Source organism: Gopherus flavomarginatus, chromosome 6 (assembly GCF_025201925.1).
Source record: "Gopherus flavomarginatus isolate rGopFla2 chromosome 6, rGopFla2.mat.asm, whole genome shotgun sequence".
In the NCBI taxonomy this organism is placed as follows: Eukaryota; Metazoa; Chordata; order Testudines; family Testudinidae; genus Gopherus; species Gopherus flavomarginatus.
Window position 1 is genome coordinate 53,192,314 of NC_066622.1, and position 6,107 is coordinate 53,198,420.

General features: G+C 52.9%; 1 non-coding gene across 1 annotated transcript; it reads right to left on the bottom strand.

The window, feature by feature from the left end:
* Positions 1 to 259: 259 nt before the first annotated feature.
* TRNAS-GCU (transfer RNA serine (anticodon GCU)) lies at positions 260 to 341 on the bottom strand. The gene has a single exon. It is a non-coding gene; the product is annotated as a tRNA-Ser (tRNA).
* Between the last annotated feature and the right edge of the window lie 5,766 nt (positions 342 to 6,107).

A 6,107-nucleotide genomic window follows, 5' to 3' on the forward strand; every position in this document is an offset into this window, starting at 1 on the left:
ACCATTTCTAACATTTTCCTATGAAGCGTTGCCTTATTCAGTTTGAGGAAACATTAGCTTTTAAGATAAAAACTACGAAATACAGAACTAGAGACATTTTTTAGAAATCTGGGATTTAGACATTTTATTTAAAGCCGGGGGGGGGGTGTTGGAGTTTCTGAGAAGGTTTTTGTTTGCAAGAAGCAATATTGTTGTGTCTGTTATTGTACCAAGTGGGGAGATGGTTGTTTATAAAGGAAGAGTCAAGACTAAATACATCCACTGAAAATGAGATTTGAACCCATGCATGCAGAGCATAACAGATTAGCAGTCCATCACCTTAACCACTGGGCCATCTCAGCTGAGCTATAACAAAAGGGACAGGAGGAGAAATCTAAGGAAAACAGAGATAGGGACACGAAGGAGTTTTTAAATACTAAGCGTAAGCAGGGTCTGAATGAGCTCCCCCCTCACATCTAGTGAGGAGCTGGGGAAAGACTTCAGGAACAGACCGTGTTTGCATAGACACACCTACTCTGCGTAGCTATGCAGCATGATGGGGCCGCTTCCCCAAAATGACCAGTTTGGGATGGTCTTGGGTTAGAAATCACTTTAGGATTGAGTGGAATAAAATGTTATTCTCCTTCCTGTATGAGTGAAGGGTAGCAAAACAGACCTAGTCCATCCTGATGGAGGGGTAGATGGTTGAGGAATAGCTTTTATTGGACTGCAGAGAAGGTTTGAGGACATCACGCTAAAACTGTGGTCCCCAAATATTTCACATTGTGCCCTCTTAGCCATGGCTGTGGCCCCTCGGAAGCCACGGTCGAGAAGCAGGGCTGGTAGTGGGGCTGTTGCTTGCTGGGGAGAGGGATGTGGACAGGGGCAAGGGGGTCATCGCTGGGCTGGGAACCATGGCCCAGACTGAGGGTGGGGTTGGGGAAGATCTGGGACAGAGTGGGGCTGAGTGGTGCTTCCTCCCTGCCCTCCATGGGGGCTGACTCAGGCCCTGAGGTGCCCCCATGAATGTTCCTTTCTGTCTCCCTAGGAGTCATACCCCACATTATGGGGACCACTGAACCCTACTCGCTAAGCAGGGACTAGTGATGCCAAAGCCCAGGGAAAGGGAGAACAAGTGTGGGGGCCCCAGCACCAGAACCATGCACCTTCTTCTGTCTGTGGCTCTGCCCCCTTCCACCCATAGCCCCATCTATTATCACCTCTGTTCCACCCCTTCCCCCACCAGCCCCACCCTGTCACTCCTTTACCCCTGCCCCGCTGCAGCCCTGAGACCAGAGAAGCTCCGTACCCCTGCTGCAGCCCCTGGGCCGTAGCAGGGAGTGGGAGCTCCTCCAGCCCTGGGGCTGACATAGGGGAGACTTTTGCAGGGTGGCCTAATTTGGCCGGGGTCCCAGTCATGGGCTCCACTGTCCCCTTGGTGATGCAAGGTTTGGGGAGACTGAGCCCCCCCGAACTCCATTACGTGCCACCTAGGCTACCGCTGCTCAGTGTGGGGCCAGTCTCCCTGTGTTTTCTGCTGCTTGTGCTGGGGAGCCTGGCCGGCACTAGGGGTGGGGCCCCCAGCAGCCACCCAAGGCTCCAGGGGGTCAAAGGGCACCGTGTGGCAGTGCAAAGGTGCTCACTGCTCTCCCCTGCCCCAATGCTCCTCCATGGGCCCATAGAGGGTTGGGGGGAGTGAGGAGCAACACTATGTGCTCCATGCGTCCTGGTCACTTTCCCCACCTGGGCTGTGCTGTGAGGGGAGCATCAGAAGCTGCTGCTCTCTGCCCTCCCCTTATGCAGCCCAGCTGAGGAAAGTGACCTGGATGCAGGGAGCTCGGATGACTTCACTTCTCATCTCCCCACCCCCACAGCCCCTAGGGGTACCCGGAGGAGCAGCATCCTAGGGAGGAGCAATGCTAGCTGCTCCATGCACACAGATCACTGTCCGCACGTGGGTGCAGGAGGGGGCGCAGTGGTTGGGAACAAAAGAGCGGGGGAAGGGGTTGGGGTGAAGGGGGTGCAGGAGAGCGGCAGTGGCTGGTGGCACAGGAGGGGGTGCAGGGGTTAGGGGTGAAGGGAATTCAGGAGGGGGCAGTGGCTGGTGGCACAGGAAGAGGTGCAGGGGTTAGGGGTGAAGGGGGTGCAGGAGATGGCAGTGGCTGGTGGCACAGGAGGCGGTGCAGGGGTTAGGGGTGAAGGGGGTGCAGGAGAGGGTCAGTGGCTGGTGGCACAGGAGGAGGTTCAGGGGTTAGGGGCGAAGGGAATTCAGGAGGGGGCAGTGGCTGGTGGCACAGGAAGGCGTGCAGGGGTTACTGGTCAAGGGGGTTCAGGAGGGGGCAGTGGTTGGTTGCACAAGAGGGGAGTATGGGAGTTAAGGGCAAAGGGGACACAGTGTAGGGGTTAGGGCACAGGAGGGGGCACGAGTTGGGGTGAAGGAGGCACAAGGGTTGGGAGTGCCGGAGCTAGGGGGTAAAGGGAGAGGAGGATCGTCTAGGGGCGATGGGGAAGTGCCAAAGTCTAAGTTTTACCCAAGGCATCATTTCCCCTAACGCTGATCCTTGGTAACATTTCTTGCTGGGACGGGGAGGGGAGAGAGATGAGGCGTTTTCTCTCTGTTTCTTTCCTCTCCATTTTTTGCTCCTTCCTTCAATTCCAGAATCCTCCCTTGTGTTTCAGACTGTGCAGTGACGCCCTCCCAACCCCAGGCCTCTGGAGCCTTTGGAGCAGAAAGATCCCAGGAGCTGAGGGTGAATACAGGAGTGAGTAGCTGGCAGGAATGAGTCCTAGCAGTTCTTCTGGGAGCACAGGAGAGGAATGACTCCCCCTTCCCTAGATTCTCCCCATGGGAACAGGGAGGATTGTGTGATAAATTCCTGTAACTCTTCTGCCCCTCTGAGTTGGCAGAAACAAGGGCTGGGTTCAGTATCTAGGGGTTCTGCTTCAATAAAACAATACAAAACTGGCTCGAGCCCCCACCCAGTGACCTGGGACAATTACACATCACCCCCCTGGGTGCCTCTAGGAGGCAATACTTCCCCTCTTGCAAGCAGGGAGTCTGAGCCGCTCCACTCCACCAGCCATTCAACGAACCACTCCAGTGGTCCCTGCAAACTGCTCTGCTGGGGCAGCAAAGAGCCACCAAATGTTCTGAGGGCTGGAGAAAAATGCCTTCTAGTGAGTAGTGAAAGAGCTCAACCTGTTTAGCTTATGAAAAGAAAATTGAAAGGTGACTTCACTGAAGTGTTGAAGTGCCTTCAGGGAGAGAAAAGACTGGGTATTAAAGGGCTCTTTAATCGAGCAGAGAAAGGCATAACAAGACCCAATGGCCGAAAAGTGAAAAGAGAAATTCATATTACAAATAGGGCGCAAAAATTCAGCAATGAGGATGATTCACCACAGAAACAAGCTACCAAGGAAAATGGTGGATTCGCCATCTCCTGATGTCATTTAATGAAGACTAGATGCCTTTCTGGAATGTTTTTGCACCCAAAGTAGCTCTTGTGTCATACAGGAGGCCTGTGATATGCAGGGGATCAGATTAGATGCTCTAATGGTCTCTTCCGGCCATAAAGTTGACTAATTTCTGAAAAACAGAGTGTAGCATTGGGAGCAGCGTCTGATGTTTTCCTGTCTAGCTGGCTTGCTGCCTACAACGAACACTCCTTGAGTGGGGTGATCCACAGGGAGTAGCTCAAACCTCCAGAGGTCCAGGCCAGGGGCTGGACATTGGCACAGCAAGGGAGGGGTGTGACAGTGACATCACAAAGGCCTTTTACAGGACCTCAGACTATTGGTCGAAGGTGGTGGGGAGGTGGTGACCTCACAGAGAGATGCTGACATCAGCCAGGCAGGACAGGGGTGAGGGGCCAGGGAAACCTCAGAGACCCTTGGGGCTTTGCTTCAGCAAGTCTCCTTCTCCAGGTCTCTCTTTGAGGACTGAGAGAGTATTTGGGTTCACAGACGTGAGCGCCAGGAGGAACCTCTTTTGAGTTTTCTCCTTCCCTTTTAGTGATTTTACTAGAAAACAGCCTTCCCTGTTTAGAAGGTAAAAGCCTCCTCGAAGGAAGGGGTATCATGGGGTTGTCACAGTTCAGATGCCAATGCCCCACCGCCCCCACTGTAAGGAAGCTCCTGCCACCTGCTCTGTGTTTGCAGGGCGGGAGAGAGCAGCATCCACGGCAGAGATTTGCTCCTGGCTGCCGGAGCAGAGCAGCAGGTTTAGCTGTCAGAACTTCCTGGAGCTATGAAAGGGGAGGGTCCCATGGCTCTGTAGCAGAATGCAGGGCAGGCGAGTTCACGGCAGGCATTATGGGGTACTGGAGGAGGCCAGTTATGGTTATATAATGAACGGCAGCATCTACACTGGCACTCTGTCCCTTTAAGTTTGCTGCAAAAAGCTCTAGGCCTCTCATCGAAGTGGTTTTATTTTGTCACCAAAACAGGGCAGTTTTGTCACCAGATGTGGCATTGCAGTGTGTACACCAGCCACGAGCTGCCGACCGAAGGTGGTTAGAAACTGTGTTTTAACCAGATGCAAGCACCATGGCTTAGCTGGCTAAAGCACTTGTCTTGTGAACAGGAGATCCTGGGTTCAGGTACCTAGGGGAGTGGCTTTTGGGGTACATGGTATTGGTTACTGTCAGAAGACAAGATTCAGAGCTAGATGGGCCTTCGGCCTAGCCCAGTGTGGTTTTTCTTATGGTTTAAATTATGCTCAGAGCCACTGATAATAGAGTTATTGAAAGTTTGGGAGATAAGAACTGATAGGACAGTGGTCCAGTCCCCTCGCAGCTGACCCCCTCCCTCTGAGACAGGGGCAGGTCTGAGCGCTTGCACCAAATGCTCATTGTGGCTGCCAGAATCTGTGGGCAGCTCAATTAATTTGCATTGAGGGTTGAGTCCTGCTTTGTGCCCGGTGTCTGAGAATGAAAATCCTAAACCGCCCTTTGAAACAACAAAAGCAGCAGGACGTGTTATTGTCCCTGCCCCAAAGCAGACAGACCAATGGAGAAATGCCACTGAGTCCACGGTAATACTCCACTGCCATTTTACCTTTTTTGCTTGCTAAACTCCCTCCCAACCTTGTGGGGTCCCAGACCCCGCTATTGAGCCTGAGCTGAGATGTCTACACTGCAAATTTACCACCCTACGGCCCAAGTCCCAGGAGCCGGAGCTGGCATGGGGCAGCCCTGGATGTTTCATTGCAGTGTGGACATAGCCTAGCATTATGTCTACACTGCCATTAGCACACCCAAGTCACTATTCTCAAACCCTGGGTCAGCTGATTCAGGCTTGTGGGGCTTGTGCGACAGGGTAATAAAATTACAGTGTAGACACTTGGGCTTGAGCCCAGCCTCTGAGACTCCACAAGGGGTGAGGGTCTCCGAGCCTGGGCTCCAGTCTGAGCCCAAATGTCTACACTGCAGTTTTTAGCCTCACAACCTGAGCCCCAGGAGCCCAAATCAGATCATCCAGGCCAGCCAGGCCACAGTTATTTTATCTCAATATAGCTGCACTCTCAGGGTACGTCTACATTGCAATGCAAGCCCAGGGTTAGCAGAAGTCATGTCAGCAGCCCCAACACATAAACCTAAACTATGAGGAAAAGACCCACCCACAAATAAGCTGGGCAGTGTCCTTCTCCCTAAGGTTCGTAAGTCCAGCAACCAAAAGTCATTTAACATGAGCCATCTCCTCTCTGCACCCCACTCACAGCTCTTGTCCTTAGTCAGTGCAAGCCCAGAGGTGCCTCTGTAGAGTTCATCTGCCATCCTGGGTGGAAAAGGGGGAAAATAAGAAGCCACCGTACTCACTATGTTGTCTAGGGACTCACTCACCCCTCCACAGCCACCCTGTCCTAAAGTTGGTCTAACACATAAATTTTAGCATGAGGACTCAGGCCCCAGCCCCCTTGGCTTTGGAACCAATGTCCCCTGCCTAGCAAGTGCTATTGAATTGAGGGTGAGTCCCTCCATCTGGGTCTGCCAAGCACAGTTCTGCTGCCCTCGATTCACACAACAAGGACAACAACCCTTTATTTCTCCTGTCCCAATAACAAGGAGACTGGGAATCCAACACCAGCCAAAAGTGATCATTTTGGCAAGCAACCCAACATATTCCCAACC